Below are 24,573 nucleotides of genomic sequence, written 5' to 3' on the forward strand. Positions count from 1 at the left end.
GGGGATCCGCCCCACGCAGCCCAGCCCAGCCCAGCCCACCCTGCGGGCGTTCCGTTCGGCCCCCTTTAGAAAATCGTCACTTTCTTGTTGTAACCCTCCGCACCGAACATCACACGACTTTCTTCGACGTGGATGAAAGATTCCCACCCACCCCTCCTCCTCCTCCCCTGCCTTCCCGAGTAACTAACTATGCAAATTCCACACGTCCAGGAAGTAAGCTGCTGCGGTGCAAACTGAGCCCCCAAGCAGCCGCCTGTGAAAGCCGCACAAGTTCCTCTCGGCAGAGGAGCCTCAGCAGGGACGGGGCAGTTCGGAGATGAGACTTTCTTGTTCTCTTTCGGGTTTCCTCTGAAAACGGATCTAAAGGGTCTGCTTCGGTCTCGGCCGGGTTCTTGCTGCTGGGCTCGGCGGCTCTCTCCCCAGCCTTTGGGCTGAAACAACAGTGGACTTAATTTGCTGAAATCGTACCTCCCCGGCTCAGGAAAGTAAGTCTTTTTCTTCTCTGTATTTGTGCAGTAAACTGGGAGATGGCTTTCCTTTTCTCTCCACCCCCCGCTTTTCTTTTGCAAGGGACGATGTCCTGCTCTGTGTGCCATAAACATTTTGCTGAACTTTCCTGCGTGTTCCCAACAAGAATCTATACTGGTGACCAGCCAGTTTCGACCTGGATTTTTCCCCCTCACAAAGAGTCGGTTGCTGTTGTTTGAGCCAGATAGCAAGTCCTGCCCTCTGTGGAAGGGAAAGATCAACTTTGGCTACTGCTTGCCCATAATCTTCTCCAGATGGTGGATGTCCTTAGTCTAGGAGCGCGAGGCATTTTAGGACAGCAACATTGTAACCCTTTTGTGTGTCTACTCAGAAGTAAGTTCCATTGAGTTCAATAGGGCTCTCTCCCAGGTAAGCGAGTATAGGATTGCAGCATAAATTGGGTGTTCATGCGCTGATGTTGCCAGGCGAAGAAGGGCCACCTGGGCTCATTCTCTCCTAAACAAAAACGTATTTCGTGTCATTGAGTTCTTTCGTTTTCGTTTACCCACCCAAACACAATTTTCACTTCTGTCCTTTTCGCTGGGAAATTAAAAAAAATCCCACGAGATAACATTTCTAATTAGGCAAAAGAAGTGGCCGGCCACGGGTTTCTAGGTTTATCACAAGACTGGTTATATGTTGTCAGGGTAGGGACAGGGGGAGGGGAGGGGAGGGGAGGACATTATGGGAGATTCGGATTCCCATCCGCTGTGAAGTTCCTAGGGAGGGGGAGGTGTTGGACAAGCCCCTTTCTCTAACCTCCAGTCGTATCTCACAAGGCTTTTGTGTGCATGTCAGATGAGCACCTTGTACAACTCGACTGTAGAACTGCATAATAATAGTAAGGGGTTACAAATATAGCAAGGAGGTCAATTTCTATCAAACCCTAAAACCTGATAACACTTTGAGTCTCTTTTTAAATTAAAACCTTTAAAGCCGTGTAACTTGAAGCATATGGAGGAGCACTTTTTTGAAAAAAAAAAAAAAAGAGGAAGTGTGATACTACTAAATAGACAGTTTGTGTATCTGACCCCCTAGAGAAACCTTTATTTGAATTAATACAGTACATTAGTTAAAAGGAAGTCAGTGTTATTTTCATAGTGGGTCCCTTTTCCTTAGCCCTGGGGAAGGGGCGCTGAGTCTTTCATGCAGGGCTGGTGAATTTTTAAGGACATCTGACCTCTTGGTTTGAATGCTTTAGCGGTATCGCTCACATTTTCCAGTCTTCCTGTTTCTAATGCTTGGTGATTATTTGCTTTAAAAGAGAATCTTGTGAACTCATCAGATATTGATATAGTACAATCTATTTTTTTCCTGTAGGGGCCATGCTTGAAACCCAAATAATACATCTGTAGGGTTAACATTGATATTTTGCTTTACACTTTCTTCAGGAAATCTACTGTATAATAATAAAAAATAATAATAAAGGCAAAGCTTATGACTACTTTTTTAAAAACTATGCATCATCATATACTAGTGCTTTTATTTATTGCCATGATTAATTAGGCTGAGTTTAAAGATCTGTGAGTGCTGTTCAATTGATCATCTTTAGCAGTGCAATCCTATGCATGTCTTATTCAGAAGTAAGTTTCATTGCATTCCATGGGACTTATTCCCAGGTGAGTATAGAACTGTGGTCTAAATTCAAGACTGGGATCTGTATCTTAAAGATGTACTTCAGTTTTGTTTTTCATTGGCCCTCTGCAGCAGTGATCCTGCTACTTAGATTTTCATTGTTGCTGTACTATTTAGCATTCTCATCTATAGCTTTCCTGGGTGAACAAAAGTTAACAATTACTCAGAATAGAATGTTAAAGTAAGCAGATATAATGCAAGATAAACAAAAGTTTTAATTGATTTTATCCTTAGTTTTCAAATTGCTTTTCTCTAAAAACAGCACAAATCCACATCACTTCCTGTCTTTTCAGCCACTCAGATGGGAGTGTGGAGTGGGGTTGGTGCTATCCCACCCATTTTTGGAAGCATCAACTCATTAGGAAACCAGCTAAAGTGTTTGTTTCCTATATTTTACGCCCTATGCATCCTCCAGAATGGCTTATATAGGGAGTGTAGTGATCTTCTAACCCAAGAGAGGTCAGCTCCACACCTGCTTAAGTTCAACAATGCTACATCATTGGGTGTTTCCAAATGGTTTTGTGTGACTGTCAACTAGTTTTGCCTTTGGCTAAATAAGTGTGATACTATTGTACAATTGAAAGTCGCATTTAGTAAACATTTAGTAAGCAGAATGTTCTGAAGTAAAGTAAAATGCAAGCAGGTCCTTCTAGGACATGGATGTCAAACCTCTTTTAGCCCAGTGGCTGGATTCCATTTCAGAGAAGCTCATGGCAGGGGATAATTCTAATATGCGGGTTGTGGGTGGGAGTGGGGGTTGGCAAAAGGGCCAGGGCCAGAATACCAGTTTAATGTTCTTACTGATAGTAACTATGCCTTAGGAGAGGCAGTTCAACTTTTTAGAATTGGGATAGGTGAAGACTTTACAAACCTGAGAAGCCACCAAATGATGAGTGGAAAGTGGGCATCACCATCTGGAGAACCACAGGCATACCGGATTGGGTCCTCAGCCATGCTGGATTGGATCTCCAGGCCTGAGGTCCTGCACCTCTGCTCTAGGAGACCTCAGCTGGAGGAGATCCATGGGAAGATGGACACTCAGAATGTTCTTGTGCGCATGCACAAATGGAGAAAGAAGAATGGTAATACGGAAGCAGGATTGTACTAAAGTCTACAGCAGCAACTGGTGCTGTGGCTCACATATGTGCCCTCCAAGCCATAACTACATATAAGCAGGGTTTGGCACACATGATCAGTATCCAGAAAATTGTAAGTGGGAAGCACATTATCTCTTTAATATTGTGATAAATAACTATTTATGCCAATTGATTGGTTTGAAATACTAAAGTAGGAATTGCATTGTTGCTATGTAAAAGATTTGAAATGTACAAGTTACGTTTTAGAGAAAGATAGGCAAATTGCTCTTGTGTTGCTGATGCTGAATGTAGATTGGAAATTAGCATTTTATTCAAGTTTTAATACATCCAGAATTGATGAACATATGAAAAAAATTAAAAAGCATGACTGCCTGAGGAATGTTTTGAGTTGCAGGACCTTTTTCGGTATTAACATGCATAGGACTGCACATTTAGCCACCTTTCAAGATTGCAAACTTCCTAAAGCAGCTTAAAATATAAAACATTGCCTGCCAACTTCTGTCTTCCTCTGCATCTGGCTAGACTTTCAGGTGCTAGTTGTTTACTTACAACTAGTTGTCTTAAGGTTGCAATCTTATACCCACTTACTGAAAAGTAAGCCTCATTGAACTTTGGAGGACTTACTTCTGTGTAGACATGTACAGGATTGTGCTATTAGCATCATTCCAAGATACCTCAGAAGTGGATGGGGCCTCATAGGAACTAAAGATGCTATTGTAATTACACATTTGTAATTCCTTGGTCCAGTATGTAATATTCTGTTGCTTTTGGACCATTTGCTGAAATGTTTATTAGCCCTGAATATTGAATGAGTTTTTAAGCATGTGCAGTCCAAGGACAGTAGACTAGCTATCCAAAATAAGATATTTGTAGTTGTGTGGACAGTCCTTTAATGTTAACTATTTACTCTTGATGAAACTTGCATTGATTGCTGTGAATTATGTGTCTTAACATCCTGCCTTCTGTTTGGTGAATATTTTCTCTATTTAAATCAATCATCTCCTCTCGTATCCTCTCTCTTAAAACAAGGTTTACATGGTCACTATCCAGGCCATTTTCTGCCTTTCCATGAGATGGGTGTAGGGCAGGTGAAACCAATTTGCAGGGGACAGTTCACAGGGAACAATATGGTAATGCACGTGCATGAGGTACCATCAGCGTACATGTGCCAATATTTTCAGCCTAGAGATAACTCACGAAAAGCACACTGACTTTTTCTGAATGCTTGCTGAGAAATCTCATAAATGTTGAGCTAATTCCAAAATGTGCAGTGGGAAGTTTGCCTAGCGCTCCCAGAAACAGGCTATAGATTTTTGCCTATATATCTATATATATCTAACTATTTCACACACACATAAAGATGCTTCCTATAATACAGGAATGGTAACTGTTTTAAACATCTGGTCAGCTACCACATCATCATCTGGTATGATGCATGTTGCGTCTAAGGACCATAAAACCACCCAGTTGCTCAAGAAGGTGGCTGTGGCTAATTCTTTTCACACTTCCTTTTTGTTGAGTTTTCATTATTGCATGTTAATGCCAGCAGGAAATCCAGTGTTTTAGATAAATTTCTTTAAACCCCTTTGACAGCAAAAGGATGCAGACTTGCTAAGTATAGACTCCTTGGTTATACTAAATATTTAATCTTTGTATTTTGCCTCCATAAACATACCCACCATTTTCTTTAGATTACTGTTACATTTCTCCTTTCTTTGTTTTTTGGCTGTGGTAATGCATGGTAGTTAACCCCCTAACATACCTGGATCAAAAGTATATGATGGTTTGCCTTTTCCCGTATTAACTCCTACCTCCATGATGATGAGGTTCTGTGACAGGTTCCATGGCCAAGGAAGAACAGATTGTCCTCTATTAGGTGGTTCTGTGAAATTCCTTTCAGAGGCAAACTTTCCAGATCTACTCCCTCTGCTCTCTTGGAAAAAATATAAAAATCATATTTATTTTGTCAGCCCTATAAAGCTGTTGGCTTAGACAATATGTTCCAGTATCTTCTGTAGTTGTTGTTTTAATTTGTTTTACTGTATTTGCTTTTATTGTTTTGTGGATGGTTTAGTTTTTGCCAGATTTTATTGCACACAGCTTTGGGAGCTGTAAAGTTGAAAATCAGCCTAGAAGTAGAAATAATAAATAAAATCAATATTTGCTTACAACATTTCATTTTAGCAATGGCTGCTTTCAGTATGTCACTGTAGATGCTTGTTGATGACTAAACTCCAGCAATACTGTATATTGTATTTACATGAAACATTTATTTTACAATGGGAAATACCTTATTATTTGGTAGTTCTGTCTTGGAAATATTGAATTCCAACTTGGTGTGTGTTTGGGATAAGAAGATACCAAGTATGGGAAATGGTAGTAGCATGATCTTGCTGCATCAGGACAGTCACTTTCCACTAGTAAAGGTAAACAAGAAGGCCTATTGGCTGCGTTTGGACACCATGATAGTGAATGATGGCTTAATAGACAACCCACAGTTGGTTATTTTGCGGGTACTCCCCACATGATCAGAGAAATAGCCAACCATGAGTCAACCAAATGGGAAAGTTAGCTGGCACATATCAAGATATATAGTATGCAGCAACATCACACTGCTGCCATGACTAGAGAATTGGGAGCACATAAGTGTGAACTTGGTGATAGGGCACCTTGTGCAAACAGCCAAGGACACCCCCAAAAGTATTTTCTTAGTAACTATGCTGTCTCACATAAGAGGTGAACCCTCCAAATGTATGCATCAAAGAAATGCCACTGAACTAAGCTGAGGCAAGGGAAATATGACAGCATCTTCTTTCACTTGTTCTATCAACAGTCCCTGATCAGCACCCAAATTGCCAGGATGATCTGTTGCAGCTGCTACTCATTACGTGGATGTTTCTCATCTCCCCATAGGCAACCAGGTAGCCATTCAATCTGGACAGGGAAAAGATGTTCCCTGTCTCCAATAAGGCCTGCAGCAGTGGGATTCTAGCAGTGGTATTCTATGTAGGCAATCCTACATAGAAACATTGCCTTATAGCAGGGCCCCTGTTCCTTTCCATAGTGTATGATAGACACTAATTTAACAAGTGTTACCTGGCATGGAGGTGCTGTGATGGGAAAAGCATCTGTTGTCCATCCTGCAGCTTTCAAAGGCAATGAATCTTTGCATGAATAAAACAGTTGAGAAGGCTATCAATGGCTACTGGTCCTGATAGCTATGTGCCACCACTGGTGTCAAAGACAATAAGCCTATGTACACCAATTGCTAGGGAACATGTGTGGGTGGGTGCTGGTTACTTGTGTCCTGCTTGTAGGTTCCTGGGTAGGATCTACACTACAGCTTTAAAACAGTTTATAATCGTATTGACAACTGTTGGGGCCCATATATAGCTTTCAAACCATTTTTAAAGTGTTATATTGTGCTTGGTGTAGATCTGGCCCTGGTCAACAGTGGGATGGCCACTGTGTGAACAGAATGCTGGACCCTTGGCCTTCTTCTCTTCCTACTTTTTTGTTCGTAACCTCATTCCTCTCAACTCGCTGTTGAAAAAATAGTGTAACTATTTCAGTTGTCATGAGAGTTAGCAGATGGGGTATATCTCCCCTTGTGTTTTTACTCACCTCTACTGACTTCACAACAGAGCTTGTACACTGGGAAGAAATGCAGTAGGTTCAGTGCGACTTTGTTCATCAGAAGTCAGTATCTGTATCTTGTCCATGCCTTTGCCACTGGAGGGGAAGGGAGGATGCCACCAGCTCAGTGTCTTCATGACTCTTTCCCTACTTCAGCTACATCACATGTGATAAGTCCAGAAGTTGGAGCACACAAAGTGTAGGGGGAAGTGAACCAAACTATACTGAGAAAATAATCAGATCCTGGCAGTCATCCTGATGACTGTAGAGCTGTGCACAATGGGATAGTGGGGACTGAGCAAAATTATAAAGTACCCTGGAACACAAATGGATCAGAGAATTACTTGGTTCATGTTCCTGGTGACTATCACACTACTCTTCTCCCAGGTACATTGGTGTTCTAAATCAACCCCTTTCTATGGAGGGGAGTATGGCCAGAGTCAAGTCTATTCTTTTCTGTTGGGCTTCCACTGAGCTATTCTCTTTTTTATGCTGGACTATTTGGCTGGGATCTCTAGATCTGATGCATGGATAAATGAAGTGCAGAGAGCTTCGGCTATTGGGCGGTATAAAAATATAATAAAGAAAGAAAGAAAGAAAGAAAGAAAGAAAGTGATCATTCCATGGACTTGGCCCATGAGAGAGGCACCAACACAGCTCTTTTGTCTGTTCCTGTGGCTGTGTGATCAAGCTTATGTTCTTTACTGTGGGAAGTCTGGTGGTTTCTAGTCTAGCTGCCTCTCTCTTTTCCATCCAAGTTTTATTTCCAGTAGGGTTACTTTGTGGAGGTTGTATTCTTTTCTCCCTTGGGTGGGTCTTGAGCCCACATTTCCTGTTACCCATCACATTGACTCTTCCTGGCCCCCAACATACCCTTTTAGCTAGGGATTACTCAGGAGGAAGGGTCTACATGAGAACAAAGCTCGACATGTGAGGAGGAAGACTCAGCTGTAGCCAATGAAGAAGCAAACCCAGCTGCAACTGCTGAATCAGACACAACATGTATACAAGCCCTCAGTCTTCTTCCATATGTTTGCTGGGTCAAGAACTCTCATTGAGCTCCTTGTTCCAGTTGTATGCTCAGAATACCTGGGCTGCAACATAGTGATAATAATGCTGATCTACCTTAAATCAGGGGTGGGCAGAAGGTAGATCATCAAGTGTTTGGGACCTCAACTTCCAGAAGCCCTTGCCATATGACCAATGGTCAGGAATACCAAGGGTTGGAGTCCAAAACATCTGGAGATCTGTTTTCTGTATACCCCTGTTTTAACAGGGTTCTGGTAAAGATTGCTGAGTTCTTTATACACCCTAAACCCATATATGAATGCTATGTATGGCTATTTAATTGTGGATTTAATATTTAAGTTTTTAAAATGGCTTTAGGTTCTCTTCTCTGCTAATCTTGCATCAGCTGGTAGTGTGTATCCTCTATTGGAGTGTGTTTTTCCAGTACAGACTCCAAAAGCTATAAAGAAAGGGTTAGCATACGGTCAGTCATGGCTACTTATCAAATTTTGTGATTTCCCCATATTGTTCTGCTGTTAATGCAAGTTGAAGAGACGTGGTCTAACTTGTTTAGAAACATGTTTTTTTAAAAAAAAAACAACAACGGTCAACTACACTTTGTACACACAGACATCTTTGACATAAAAAAACATTTTCCTTAGGGGAGAATGGAGGATGCAGACTTTGTTTAATTTCGTTGAAATCCCCTTCTGGTTATGCTTGCTTTCTAAATGCACAATTTCCTGACTTCATGAATTCTCCACATCATTTAGAGTTTTTCTGAACAAGCACAAAGAAAATAGCCATCAATCATTTGTATGTTTCTGCCTGCATGTAAGCAAAGCAACTACCAACATCCAAGCTGCGTTGAGGAATTCCACTAAACTGAAACACGGTAATTGTAGGCTGAACCCTCCCTTTGCTAATGGAAATGGATGGTATTGAGTGATCACAACAAAGATGGAAAAGGGAATGTCCTTATGTCCTGCCTCTGTGGCTCAAAGACTTGATGTCCTTGTGCCAACAGCTACAAGGAGCAGTAGTCTGGTAAAGCACATGCTTTGTATGCTAAAAGAAAAGAAAGGTTTTATTATCAGTCCCAAGCATTTCCAAGTAGAACAGGCAGAGAGCCTTCTCTGATGCTCTGGAGACCCACTGTCAGTCAGTATGGACAATATTGAGTTAGATGGGCCAGTGGTATAGGCCAATGCTATAAACAGCTTCTTAGTAATGGTGTAGTGTTATGTAGTCATAATGGACCATTTCTTCAAGGCCAGCTCAAGATCGGAGTTATTGGTGCCCCTAACTCCACCCTGCAACCACTGTAGTAGAAGCACAAAGGGAACATGAAGATGATGGCAGCTAGAGCCTCACCCAACACTTGTCTTTGCAGCACCAGCCTGAGATCTGCCACCCTAAAAATGGTTTAAATTAAAAAAAGAAAAAAGGATGTCAGCGGCTGCTGTACACCTGGCATTAACCTCACATGCCAGTTACTCCTGCCAGGCCTGGTAGGCCCTTTCCTCTGAGGATCCCCACCCCCCGACCCGCTCAATGGGGGAAGTTTCCTTTTAGCATGGCAGAGTAATGGATGCTCTTCCTTTTCTTAACTACTATAAGGAGTTTCAGAACCCCTCTGGGTGACAGCCTCCCCTCTTCCACCATTACAGTGCCATAGATGTTGTGTTTGAGGTATTTTGTGAAGAAATACCACAAAAGCATGGTGGCTGCCATAAAAACATGGCAACGCCTATTGACAGCTGTCATTTTTCTTCACAATATCTTGGACTGATGAAACAGCAGGACATTGGATGAAGTTTAAAGGGCAAGGAGAAAAAACAAAACTCTTAGCTAGGGTTTTCAGAGAAATCCAACACTTGGATTTTTATTAATCTGACTCACAGGTTCTGCAGCAGAATGACATTGTCTGAATCTCATGGATTCCATGGACTTGTGGACCTTTTTTTTCTTTCTGGAATTGTACGCAGATTAAGTTGTATGAAAATTTGACAGTTGCTGGAAAATATGCGAATATATACACCATTAAAACACATACACAAAAAATACATCTGATTTCTCTTCAGCCTCTGCTGTGCAACAATCATTTTGTGTGCTTTACTCACTGATTATACATTGAGCTAAGAAAAATATGCAAAATGGTACATGCCAGTGAAAGTTGTGGCAGATTGTTTTTTGCATACTCTTTATGGGTGTGTGTGTGACTGATTCCATCCATCAGTGTATGACAGAATTAAAAATATCTGACAATCCACAGCATAAATACAGAATACATTAAACAACATCCATACATCCCAGCCACCTTGTAAGGGTAAGTAAGTTAAGGACCAATTCCGGCCTAACCTACAATTTTAGAAAATTTCTCTCTCCCACACTCTTTTTGGGGTCACGCAACAATTGATTGAAACATAAATGTGGGTCCCAGCTCCAGTTTGAAGAATAAACTGGTAATGCCCACCATGTAATGACAAAACTGGAGTTAATACTTTTGCTCTGAAATAAAGTCAAAGAAAATGACTTTAGGGTCCAAGGTGTGTGTTTATTTCTTTAAAAATCAGTTTGGTACAAAAAGACCTGTAGGTTAGAAGAAGAACAAATGCTTTAATTGCAGAACGTCCTAGGTTCAATTCCCAGCATCTCCAACTTTTTTAAAAAGTATAGAATAGGATTTTGGATAACACTCCTGGAAATACCTCTACCAGAGACCTTAGAAAAATGGATAAAACTGAGTAGAATCTGTACCAAAGTTCTGACTTTTTATGAGGTAGCTCCAGGTATCCGTCCCATCTCATAAGAATTCAGTTTAGATTTAGTCTTTAATCCTATGTATTTCTGAATAACTGTGTAGGATCCGAGTGTGCCATGTGTAGTTGTGGAATACCATGGCCCTGACACTTTAAACCACAGCTTTAACCATGGTGCTTAAGCCAAAAAGCCTGGTTAAAGCTGTGGTTTAAGGTGTCTTCTGAACAGGGCCGAAGTAAAAACAACTTCTAAAAATACTACGTTATAGTCAGGCTTTTGCTAGCATTAGTGCTGGCTTAATATGTCTGTCCATCAGGTGTTTTCTTTGCTTGTTTATATTGGCAGTACTGCTTATTTGCAGTTCAGATAAGATGTAAACTAAGGAAAACTGGCTCTGTCTTGGCAATGTTTATTTCCAGACATATATTCTATGGTTTGTCTTTTGAGAGAAACCTTTCAAGACTTCAGCAAATATATGGGTTTGCACAGTAGTTCTATTGCTCAGCAAAAGATGCTATGGTTTTCATAATGCACATATGTGGTGGTGATCTGCATATTAGTATTCCTTATTGACCAAAGTAGAAATAGAGTGTACAAAGTATAAATATAGTTTCTTCTGCTGTGAGTACTGTATAGATTCATTCAATACTGCTGTTAGGCAGTCAACCACATTCAGATACTCCTCCTAGGTAGGTGTGAATCATTTGCTGCCAGGCAACTACTTCTTTTTCTCTCACATAATGGTGGATCTCGAAGCCTGATTCAAAACCACCTGACTTATGAGGTCACTATCTATATCTGCTTGTATCTTTCATGAGGGTCACTTCCTCCATAGAGGAAAGCATACTTTTCCCCTTGGAGGAGCACTGCAAGATGTTGGCTAATGCTATAACTGAGAAGTTTATTTGTCTTCTGACTGATAGTAAGGTAATCTATATTGAATAGATTAGTAACTTACTTTGAAACTAGCACTAGATGTCTTGCCCTGTATCCATAGGGTTCAATATTTAACCTAAAATAGGATATTGGTGAGAATTATAGTTTGTTTCAGTTTTCCATATTACCCTGTATTTTTGCCCCATTTTCTCTTAATATACTTTACAATGTAAAGTTTAACAATTGCCCTTGGCTTCGCCTTTTGGATTCAGAATTTCTTTAAAGAATTCCCACTAAGGAGAGTAAATGCAAAGCTCAAGAAGCCCCTGTATTATAACTAACAGGTATATTGATTTGTGGGTCCTGTTTTTGCAGCCCAATTCGGACAACAATTCAGTGTACATTAGACCCATGGAAGGGGGCCTTGCCCTCAACCTCCACACACTGATAGAATTTTCTGAGCAGAACCTACCTGTAAGCAGAGCTTCTCTCCCTCAAACATCTCTACCTGTACCTTTGTAGATCTTATGCTAGGAGGTACCCTTAGAGAGTTCCATGTTCTCTTAACACATGAGCATCTGCCTTATACTGATTCTGTTGACTCTTGGTCCATCTAGCCTTGTATGGTCTAGCCAGGCCAGCAGCACTTCTCTCAAGTCTTTTTGAGCCCCAATATCTTGAGAGCCGTTTAACTGGAGATGCTGGGGACCTTATTTTACATGTAACATGAAGGAGAATCTAGAGAAACCTATATTTGGAGCTCAACCAAGTTGGTTGAGTGAAGAATTGGTAATGTGATGCCTTGCAGTTGTGATCAATATTTATGCTGGTAAAAATATGTGCAAGGTTTTAAATGTTCTTAGTTTCTGTGTCTTGGGTTGATTCATTCTTCCATTATGGGCAGTCATTGGTTTTTTTGGGAGCATTCTCAAAAGGCACCTATCTGTAGAGAGGGAGGAAGTAGCTAAAAGTTTCCACAGGCGTGTCTGGTTCCATCCCTGTGATGTCATCCTATGTCCCTCTGCTGCACAGAGGCAATCTTCCCCAACATGATGCCCTTCCGAGGAGTTGTACTACAATTTCCATCTCTCCTTGTCTGTCCTGGCTGGGGCTAATGGAAATTGCAGTCCAACGTATCTGGAGGGCACCCACATTAGGGAAGGCTGCTCTCTGGGTTGCCAGTAATTGAACTGAAGCGTTTAAACTTCTTTGCCTCTATAAACATATTTGATGTGTGAAGAAAGGTTAAGTCATCAAACAAGGTTTTAGAGAACCGGAGTAACTGAATGAACAATACTTCTGTTATTGTGCCCACTCAGGCCAAATTTGACATGATGGTAGCAGACTTAGCTTTTTGTGCATTGCCCCAGTCACATATGAAGTGGGTTCCCAGATTTTAACAATGGAAGCAGCAAATGGGAGATGACTAGGGTGACCATATTTTGGAAACCAAAAAGGAGGACAACATGGTCGGCCCCCAAGGAGGCATGTCCAGCACCAAGGGGGCGTGCCCACCTGAACACAGCCTTGGTTACATGTCTGATTTTGCAGTACACATTTAAGACAAATCTGTTCTACATAACATCTTAATGTTAAAATCACTGAAATAAAGAACAAGTAAATAAAGATACATTCAATGTATCTGAAATTAACTTCACACCCCTACTTTTGTAGGTTTTGCTGTACTTTGAAGCTTTTGCTATACTCTGTGTGTTACATTCTCCCATTCCCGCAAATATATTTTCTGACTGTATCTTCACTCATTGCAAGCTGCTGTTGCTGTTAACAGGGTTTGCTACTGGCTGGCTGAATGGCTGGCTTTTTTAAATTTCAATTTTTTAAAAAAGCTTGTGTATAATTGTCACAAGTTTCTCTACTCTAACATTAGGGTGGGTGTTGTGGCAGTGAACACTGCTTTGCCCATTCACACTTCTCACTTATATACATTAGCTTCTCAAGGCTTGTGTGTTGGCGTCACTTCGTACAACCAGACTTTGAACTCCTGTCTACTTCCTGCACAAACATGCAACTCTGAGACCCTCTTCCTAATGCCCTGCGTTTCATGCCAGCACCATGGGGCTAAGTTACAATAGATAACTCTGGGTTGTCTGTGCAGCCGCTGTTGTTTCTCACTCTAAGTCATTGCAGACAAACCAAAGCCTCCAGCCTCAAACAATCTCTCTCTTTCTCTCTCTCCTCCCCCCCAAAGTCTCCCAATGGTCCAGCTAGGCTGCACACTTGTGGCTTGGGATATTGCTTATTGCAGGTTATTGCTTGGACATGTCTGGTGACTCTTACATCATCATCATCATCATCATCATCATCATCATTATTATTTATTATATCCCAACTTTTGCCCAATACATTAAAAACCTCTGCCACCAGGCGCCTCCACCTCCTGTCCTCCTGCACAACTTTGATGCACTCTTGAAACACTGTGTGGCAAGCCAGCCTCAGGGCCAAGCTACAGGTGCATCTGGGTTGCCTTCAGCCTCCCTGTGCCTTATGCCAGCCTGCCAACATTTCCAGCTTCAAATAATCCCCCACCTCACCTCTCTCTCTGCCAAACTCTCCCAATGGTCCAGCCAGGCTGTGCACTTTTACCCTCTGGCTAGGGGTAGGGCAACAGCTTATAGCTTGGTTGCATCCGGTGACACTTTTTTTAAAAAACAACAACAACTCCACTGCCAGCCACCTCTGCCTGCACCAAAACTGAACTCTGAGACACTCTTAAAAAGGCTCTGTGTGGTATAGCAGCCTCTCAGGGCTCAGCTACAGCCATCTCTGAGTTGCGACTGCCAAAGCCACAAATCTATTTTTCTCTGGTATGCACTTCAAATTTTCTGCATTGCATCTAAGCAGTGCAGTCAGAGCCTAGCTCACAAGTGTACAAAGTGAAGTGGAAGGGAAGTGGTAGCAAAGCAAAGCAATGATATGCCAGGTTCCAACATTCACAGCAACAGGGCATCTGCAAAGAAGAGAGCCTATATCTCGACTGGCACCTTTTTGGTTGTGAGAGTTTTTCTCTAAAGATGACCCTTCGTTGCCCATGATGTGGAAATTTGAGAAAAAGGCCTCTGGCCCATTCTGTTTTGCCCTGTGGGCGGCTTTGACTGACCTCTCCTTTCCCACATTTTGATTTGTGGATGCCTTGCCTCTGCTGAGCTCCAGGTACCCGACAGCACACCAAATCTGCAACAGGAAAGGTGCCCTGCTTGCCCAGGACTTCTTACCTAAAGACTGGAGATCCACTTAATGCCAAGGGCTGAAACTGCTCAATGTGCAACACCCCAAAGAGGAGGTTTGACAACCTGAGTTTGAAGGATATGGCACCAGCAGTTTTAAAAGAAACTAATTTTAAAACTTTGAACTTTTAAAAAAATCCTTAAAAAAATGGATGAACAGATCTGATTCAAACTTGGCATGGCTAAATCTCTCCTTAAGAGCTATCATGGTGCCAACTTTCAGCCCTTTATCTTTAAAAATGTCATTTTTAAAAAATAATTTTAAAACCTCAAACTTTTAAAAAAATCCTAAAACTCAATGGATGAACAGATCTGTTTCAAACTTGGCATAGCTAGTCCTTGTTAAGAGCAATCATGGTGCCAAGTCTCATCTCTTTATCTTTAAAAATAAGTTTTTTAAAAAATTAATTTTAAATCCTCAAATTTTAAAAAATTACTAAAAATCAATGGATGAACGGATCTATTTCAAATTTGCTATGGCTAAAGCTCTACCTAAAAGCTATCATGGTGCCAACTTTCATCTCTTTATCTTTTAAAATGACAATTTTAAAAATAATAATTTTAAAACTTCAAATATTTTTTAAAATCCAACAAAATCAATGGATGAACAGATCTGATTCAAGTTTGGTATGGCTAAAGCTCTACCTATAACCTATCATGGTGCAAAGTTTCATCTCTTTATCTTTAAAAATGACGACTTTAAAAATAATAATTTTAAAACCTCAATTTTAAAAAAAAATCCTAAAAAAATCAATGGATGAATGGATCTGTTTCAAATTTGGTATGACTAAAGCCGTACCTAAGAGCTACCATCATGCCGAGTTTCATGTCTTTATCTTTAAAAATGACAGAATTATAAGCATTTTAGTTAATTCCCTTTACAGCTGCTCTTTGGCTGGGGAAGATTGGAAAAAACCGGATTCCCCCTGCCCCTCCCTTATTTGCCACCAAAAACCCGGACAAATCCGGTCACATGGTCACCCTAGGATGACTGCTGTACTGTATCCTCCTGTGCGTCCCTCTACTCAGTCTTTTGTTGAAGGGACTTTTTTCTATTTCTGGCTCACTTCCTGTATTGGAACCAGGAAGGAAGAGAAGTACAAGGAACAACTGACTGCGGGGAACTAACGAATGGGGCAGACACATGAATGGCACTCCCATCGTGCCTAGTTCTGACTGATATGAGCAGGTTCTTGCCCAATGGCACGATACCTCCCTTTCTCTTTTCCTGTTGCTTCCCGCACAGTTACTTCATCTGTGTCCTTTGCTATGTTTGCAGTTTCCAGTCTTTAGCAAGTTTCACTTTACTCCTTTAGAAGTGCAAGCTGTTCTCAGGCAAAGCAAACATCTTTCTTTTTCAGCTGCAATAAACAGCTCACATGAGGCATTGCTGGAAGAAGTGGGAGAGGGAAAGATAAGACACTTGTAGGGGGGACATTTGCGAAAATGAGAACCACTGAATAAGCAAAGATTATTTGAAGTCCACAAGGATGAGTTGACTTATGACCAGTCTGGTAACGTGAAGATGTATTTGAGGGAACCAAGCCAAAGAGTGTTTGGTAAAACTAGGCTTTGTAATGTGGATCTTAATTACGCATTCTTGATAATGCCTGGATTTAAAGTATGTAAAACACAGAGCTGAAGTCATCATGCAAATATGTATTGGAAACATACGGTTGTATTCAGCTTCACATAGTCTAGTTTGGTCCCAGGCAATCTTGGGCTGCTGCAAGACTGGAGAACATTGAACAGACGGTGAGAGAGAGAAATCACTGGTCTTTAATTAAGAAGCCTTCTTTGTCTTGGAATCATAGGGTACTATATATTCTCTGTCGGCCTGTAGAAGGAGGCTATGGGGATAGAAGTGGGTCTAAGCCTGCTGTGTTTGTACTTAAGGGTCAAATCCTGTACATCAGGAAAATCTCCAGATGTTTTAGACTTAAGCTCTCAGAAACCCCTCTCAGCCTGACCGGTGGTTAGCTGTACATCAGTAAAGATTGTTAGATGGCACACCAGTGTTTTCTTCCTCGCATGATTGTTTCAAGAATAAATGAAGTTGGCCTGTTAAAACACTTTGTATTCGGATGACATGATAATCATTTATTTATTTATTTATTTATTAATTACATATTTATACTGCCCAACAGCCTAGGCTCTCTGGGCAGTTTACAACTAAAATATAATATAACAACAATCCAGATTAAAACTTAAAATTTTAAAAGTCACATAAAACCAGAATAAGTTACAGTCCAGGGAAGGCTTGTCTAAAAAGATACATTTTTAGGAGGCGTTTAAAAGTTATTACATTTTCCGCCACCCGAACCACACGAGGGAGGGTTTTCCAGAGGTTTGGTGCCCGTGCAGAGAAGGCCTGTCGTCGAGGTTCTTCATGCCGACATTCTCTTTGTCTCGGAATGACGAGCAGGGCCTCCTCTGATGATGGTAAATGTCACCTGGGTGGTATATAAGGGAAGGCAGTCTGCTAGGTATCCTGGCCCCAAGTGGCATCATAGCTTAATTAACCCATCATTGATTATGATGTCATCTGGTGGGAGGTTTTTTTTATCCATGGTGACTTATTTGGCTAAAATAACCCACACTGATACCCCCATAGTCTGCAGAGTGGGTTATTTAAAGCATTTTTTTTAATTAAATTTTTATTTTCTACAATACTTAAACATACACCATTACAAAAAGAAAACAACATACTACATAAATGTTGATTAACATTAATATCATATCTATATAACATAATCAAACTTAACATATAAGTGCACCCCCCACCTCGGGATCTCATTCCTGATTCCAAAATCTCATGCTTTCTTCTGCTGGTGGTTTCCCACTTCCCTTAGAAAACACGAATATTAGGAACTGTTTCCAGTTTCCTTCAAAATCATTTGTTTTAGCTATACCTCTTCTCAATTTAATATTACAAGTCAGTTTATTATTAATAGCTATATCCCATACCTCTTTATACCATTCTTCAATACAGTAATCTCCTTGAAGCTTCCAGTTCCTAGCTACAATCAATCTTGCTGCAGTCAGCAAATTCATTATCAATTCCTTAATTTCTTTTTTACATTTTAAATCTTCAAATAGTGACAGTAATGCAACCTTTGGTGTTCGTTCTATCTTCATTCCCACAATTTCTTCAATCTCCAAAAACACCTTCCACAATTTTTGTACATATTTGCATTCCCACCACATATGTAAATACGTTCCTTTTCCCCCACATCCTCTCCAACAATTTGCTGGATGCTGATTATTTATCTTATTTAAACTAACCGGGGTTAGGTACCACCTCCATAAATTTTAAAATAATTCTCTTTTATTCTCACTGACATATTTCTCAACGCTCTTTGATTCCATAGTCCCTCCCAGCTCTGTTGTCCTATTTGTACATTCAAATCTGTCTCCCAAACCATTTTTCCTGAACTATCCATCGACCTTTTCTCCAACAATATTCTATATATTTCACTCATTAACCCTTTTGACGCTGTTCTTTTCCCCTTATCATTTTCTTTTTTAACTATTAAATCCTCAAACTTCGTCAACTCTCTACAATCCCCATTTTCTCTTACTCACTTTTTGGTCCACTGTTCTAATTGCCAATAGTTTAACCAAGTTAATTTTTTATCTTTTAAAACCTCTTCCAGGTTCTCTCTTGAATTCATTTCTCTTAACCAATCCCTTAATTTCATTTTATTTTTTTCTATTAGAACTTTACTTAATCCACTCTTTAATTCCTCCGGGAAATTCTTTAGCATTATTACCGGTGATAAAGGGGAGCCGCTCAAAAGCAACTCCCCTTTATATTTACTCCAAATTTCCCAGTGAAACCTCAAGAGTGGATTACCTATACTTTCAGCCCATTTTTTCCTCCTTCCCTAAAGAATACATTTTCCAGCTTCATCTCAATATTACTTGTGGTTTTATCCTCCATCCAATCTAAATCTCCTACTCCTATAATTGCTTCCACAATATGTCTTAACCTATTGGCTACATAATATAGGTTAATATTTGGGAGACCCAATCCTCCCTTTTTTTGACTTAAATACCATTTATTCTTATTTACCCTCGCTTTCTTATCCCCATTACAATAATTGTTTATGATATTTTGCCATTATGGGTTATCATGTCGTGTAGTAATCAGAGTCCATTATTTTGACTGACTGCAGAGCTCTGCTCTTCGCTGGTTTACTGATTAAGAATATGTTAGTGACCAAGCCATCAGTGTAGAGGAGGGAGGATATGAGGTATGGTCCTGATCCTGCAAACCCCCAAGGTTTCCTAGGCATCATTCCTTTTTTGGAGCACTCAGGATTTTGGCTCCTCTAGTGGCAAGATGGTGGATCGGGTGCCTCTCAACTGGGAGAGGCTGTGTGTAGAGTTTGGTCCTGATCCTGCAACCCCCAAGTTGGGAGGACTGGAGCAGGACAGGGGGCAGGAGTGAGTCAAATTACACAATGTAGATTAATAAGCTACTCACAGTAGCCTATTTGTCTGATTGTGAGTAGCTTATTAACCCATCATGGCTATCGTGATATCCCAATGCAGCCTTTATATGCTAAAGCAGCAGTGGGCAACTTGTCTTCCAGATGTTTTGGGCTTCAACTCTTATTGGCTGTAGCCGCATAGCCAGTGATGAGGGCCGAAGGGAGTTGTAGGCCCAAATATCTGGAAGGCCACAAGTTGCCTACCTAAAAACTGTTACTATAAACAAGGAATTCTAATCATTCCCAAAAGAACAATCGTTTAGTGTAAGCTAAAATATAGCAGCGTTGTGAAGTTTCACAGTAATGATGATAATAATAAATTTCCAGTGCTAAGAGGAGTGCTTTATGGACAGATCTGGCCTTGTGATTCAGGAGGGTGAAGCAACCGTCTTCAGGTGGCACCATGAGTGGTGTGATAGATGAAGCCATTAACTACTCTCTGAATGCTGCAGCGTGACTTTAGAAGTCTCTAGCAGAGAGGAGGGTACCACTTGGATTCTGTTTTAGCGACTTGGGATGACATGGGTTATATCAAGATCCTGTCCTTTCTCAGTAATAGCTTTTAACCTATAAAAACTTAGTTCTCCTTTAAGCAAAGGTTTAGCTCGAGGTCATTAAATGGAGAACTGTATCATCCCTGTGCCTTCGCCATGATAAATCTACATGAGCTTCCACACTGCCTTCTTCTGGATTCTGACTCCAGCCATTCATCACAAGTAAGCCCCTCCCGTGCCTTGTCCAGCCTGTTCTTTCCTCCTCAAGAGCTTAAAACCCTTTAGCGGAAATTAGAAAAGGAACATCACTTCTGCAGAGAGTGTAACTTCCCATAATTGATTTAGCTCATCACAGTTCCTCGCCGTTCAGCCGTGCAACACTTACACACACACCCTTTCAAAAGCAAATGAAACTATCTTTTTTAATAAGGAGTGGTTTGCAAGATGAAAAATTGCAATAGCTCCCATGATGCTGGTAGTATAAAGTAACTCCCAACATAATAACTAGTAGGAGATAGAGTTTTTTCATCAGTTTCCAAAACCGGCTGTCTGAGGCCTTCAAGGAGAAGGTGTCACTTTTTCAGCCTTTTCAAAGCATTCCCTAAACTTTGGGTTCATTCCATAGGAGCATCTGTATTACATTGGTTTCTTCAAATCAATTCCCCACCCCCTTCTGCTAGGATGGAAACTCAGTCTGCTTCAGCTTCCCTCTTTTGCTGTTTTGAGAATTCTGAGTTTGCTTTGGTATTATTAGCTGTGGATGTGGTGCGGGGGGGGGGGGGGGGATGGGGAGGGAGAGAATAGGATGAGGGCATATCCCCCAGCTCTGACGAACAGGAAAAAAATTCTGACTTGTTAATGTTTCTCAGGAGATTAAGAACCCTTCCCAGACAACACACAACTCTTGGGCTCAGAGATCAAATAGACCAATGTAAGTGTATTGATAATGGGCAAATGAGCTTTACATGCAAGTATACCATCCGTTTGTTGCAACCTTTGCTATTGCAACAGGATAATTAGGACTTGCAAACTATGCCTTTAGGGCAGGGAATCTGCCAGATAAGGGGAAATTACACAACAAATGCTAGTTCTTGAAATGGGGAAGTGCTTAGCTATAGGCAAATAGCTGAACACCCCCACCCCAAAAAGGTTTTAAAATGAAGGAATGGTTTTAGAAAGAAATTATTCTTCTAGAACGTTTTTCAGTGTGTGTGTGTTTGAAATTTCAGGATGAGATGTTGACTAGAGATGTGAAAGCTTGGGAGGGGGGGGGGAACCTGAAAACAAACTCTGGAAAAAGAAATAATAGCTAACAATACAGGAAATTGATAGATTTCCTCAGCTAGGTTCTCATGAGCTTCTCTCTTGTCTCTTGGCATACCATTTTTTTAAAAAAATCCCGGTTCCCCATTCAGTTGTTCAGTTCAAGGATTGTTTAGAAATGAACAGTAACTAACACCTCTTTCTTGTCTGTCTGCATTGGTTGAACATTCCCATTAGAATTAGTACACATTTCAGCTGGCACTATGCTAACCTTTGTGCAGCTCCAGCAGTCATAATATTCTTATTTATACATTGAATGTTTCCATCCATAGCTCTCCATTATATTGTATTCATGGATTCTCCTCTCAGAGAGCTTAAAATAGAATAGGGTTGAAAATGTTTTTGTCACGCATTCATATTAATCTCTGAAACCATGAGAGTAAGGGAGTAGTAACTTTTACACTTAGACATGCAACACACCAGTGAAATATGGGATTCTTGGAATTTTGACAAGAGAGAAATGGCCTGTGATGCAAAGCCTTGGGGACTATACAGTATATTGGCTGTAGGATGCCTGTCCTGGCAGTAATCACCTTTTTATCCCACTTCTCAGCCAAAAAGGCTCCTGGAGGGGCTTACATAAAAACAAGGCAGTCCCTGCCTTCAGGCTTGCAATTTAAAAAGTTGTAACATAAAAAGAAAAAGCAATGGGGGAAGGAAGATGGAAAAAGCAAGTGAACTTTCAGCAGGGCTGGTGGAATGGCCCGTCTTCTCATCTCACCTCCCTCTGCTTCATCCTGCTGGCATGGCTGCTGGTGGTGACATTTGAGTAAGCAGCCTGATGAAGGCGGTCTCCCAGCGAAGCTGATGGAGATAGAATTTATACGGACTTAATGCCCCTTTAACTTTGGTGATATTACATGCTCTGATGCTAAACATATTCAGCATGATTCAGAGGCTCTGCTTATGCATTGGAGCTATGAGGTATGACTGGATATCGTACACATGCAAAGGATTCCCCATGGATTTCAGGGTTGGAGCAGCTCAGTGGGTGCATCGTTCTGAGCATATTATATACTACTATAGGACAGCCTTCTCCAATCTGGGGCCCTCTGGATGTGCTGGACTACAACCTCCATCATCACTAGCCATCATGGGCAACTGGGTAGGGTGAACCGCCCAGGGAGCTTCTGCTGTTGGGTGATATAAAAATGCAATAAATAAATAAATAAATAAAGGGAGTTGTAATCTGGTACATCCAGAGGGTACCAGGTTGGGGAAGCTGCTATAGGATATTGCTGTTCAGGTCGCCAACAGAAATAATATGGATATATGGATTATCAGGCAGTGGAAAAACAAAAATGGCATATTAATCACTCTGAGTGGGTTTGAATTGTTCATTGCTTGATAACCAGGACTGGAAAAGCTAGGGATAGTCTTCTGCATCTTCCGATAATATTTCCAAGAATGAAGAATATTCACAAATGTATAACGCTCAAACTGAAGAGCCTGATGAGTCACAGTGGTTGGAACAGGAGAATTTACATCATGCAAAACATAAACAGGATTATAAACATTATTTGACACTGGAGTTGAACCAGGAACAATATCAGTTGTTTGAGAACTATCAAAGCGAATCCAAGTTAATTTCATGACAGCAAAAAGGCCAGTAATTTGAGTCCAGTCAGGAACAGTAGAAGGATCATCAGTCTTAGTAGAAAACCCTCACTTTACACCTTCTGTCAACTTGCTTCATTCCAGTTCAGCATGGAATAATATCTCTCTACTATACTTAGTTTCATCACTAATAGGTTCTACGTAGCAGGGACAACACAGCACTAGTAGTAGCATGTTCTCATTTGAAACTGTGAATGGATCTTGCTCCAAAACAGCTTGGAAGAACTCTCAGCCAGAAGTATTTTTTTCATCATTTGTAGTTAAACCAGAGGAGATAAGAAATGGTTATTGTGATAGAAAAATAAAAGGCCATTAATAGTTAAACTTTGTATTTATGTCTAAACTGTTTGGCATGAGACAGTATTAGATGTGATGTCTTGGTAAACAAACTGTTAAAAAAATCAAACTAGAAAAATTTAGGAGAAAACTGTCTGTCCCTCTCCCAGTAGGTAAAACATTCTTTTTAAAATTCTGTTTTTTCCAGAGTTTGTTTTCAGGTTTCCCCCCCTCAAGCTTTCACATCTCTAGTCAACATCTCATCCTGAAATTTAAACACACACACACACACACACACACACACACATACACACTGAAAAACGTTCTAGAAGAATAATTTCTTTCTAAAATCATTCCTTTATTTTAAAAAGTTCCATTAAAATATCCTTTTATTAAAATCTCCCTTTATTCACAATTTTTTTAAAATTGTGAAAGAATACAGTTCCATCTAAGGTAGGATGACCATATTTTGGAAACCAAAAAGGAGGACAACATGGCTGCCCCCAAGGGGGCATGCCCACCAACAAATCCAGCCTCCAAGGGGGTGTGCTCACCAACATGTCCAGCCCCCAAGGGGGCGTTCCCACCCAAACATAGCCTTGGTCACGTCTGATTTCTCAGCACACAATTAAGACAAACCTGTTCTACATAACATCTTAATGTTAAAATCACTGGAATAAAGAACAAGTGAGGCATTCAATGTATCTGAAATTAACTTCATTCACTCCTACTTTTGTAGGTTTTGCTGTACTTTGAAGCTTTTGCTATATTCTGTGTGATACAGTCTCCCCTTCCCTCAAATATCTTTTTTGACAAAATCCTTCACTGGATGTCCATAGTCTCACCTTTCTAACATTTAACACTCTATCCCCATCACTCATATCCATACAGATTCAGCATACTGCTACCACTGAACAAATGAAGCAGAAAAATCTAGTACAATAAAAAGAAAGCCATACTGTAAAATAACCATAATCTCAAAGACATAGGGCTCATCTACACCGAGCAGGATATAACACTATGAAAGTGGTATGGAAGTGGTGTTTAAAAGGCAGGAGCCACACTACTGCTTTATAGTGGTACTGAAGTGTACTGACAACTGTTGGGGCCCATGACACATCTATACCAAGCAGGATATTACATTATAAAAATGGTTATGAAAGCAGTATATGGTACATGTCAGTGGGCCCCAACAGTTGTCAGTGCACCTCAATACCACTATAAAGCAGTAGTGTAGATCCTGCATGTTATATACCGCTTTCATAGTGGAATATCCTGCTTGGTGTAGATGAGCCTTAAGTCAAAAATAAAAATTCATTCACACACACACTCAAGGTAAAATAACAACAGCAATACACACTTCACATATGCTCAACAAAGGCAATAAAAATTAAAATCCATACACCCCTACACACTCACCCAGCATGGAAAAAACTCCACACCCTCCCCAAGACAATCTAAAAAAAAAAAAACCTCCACACATACTTAACTGGGGGGGGGGATATAAATCCATCCCACACTCACCAAAGGCAAAATAATAATAATCTACAGCAACACCCCTCCCCAAGGCAAACAATAA

At 40.6% G+C, this 24,573-nt stretch overlaps 1 protein-coding gene across 2 annotated transcripts in view; it reads left to right on the top strand.

The window, feature by feature from the left end:
- The first annotated feature begins 254 nt into the window (after window positions 1-254).
- The window catches only part of LYN (LYN proto-oncogene, Src family tyrosine kinase), a 68,727-nt gene continuing 44,408 nt past the window's right edge, over window positions 255-24,573 (top strand). For both annotated transcript variants that reach the window (XM_063130743.1, XM_063130744.1), the window contains exon 1: window positions 255-485. The gene's annotated coding sequence lies outside the window, so the exon portion shown is untranslated. The remainder of the gene's footprint in view (window positions 486-24,573) is intronic.

The sequence above is a fragment of the Elgaria multicarinata genome, chromosome 7 (genome assembly GCF_023053635.1).
Source record: "Elgaria multicarinata webbii isolate HBS135686 ecotype San Diego chromosome 7, rElgMul1.1.pri, whole genome shotgun sequence".
NCBI classification, from domain to species: domain Eukaryota; kingdom Metazoa; phylum Chordata; class Lepidosauria; order Squamata; family Anguidae; genus Elgaria; species Elgaria multicarinata.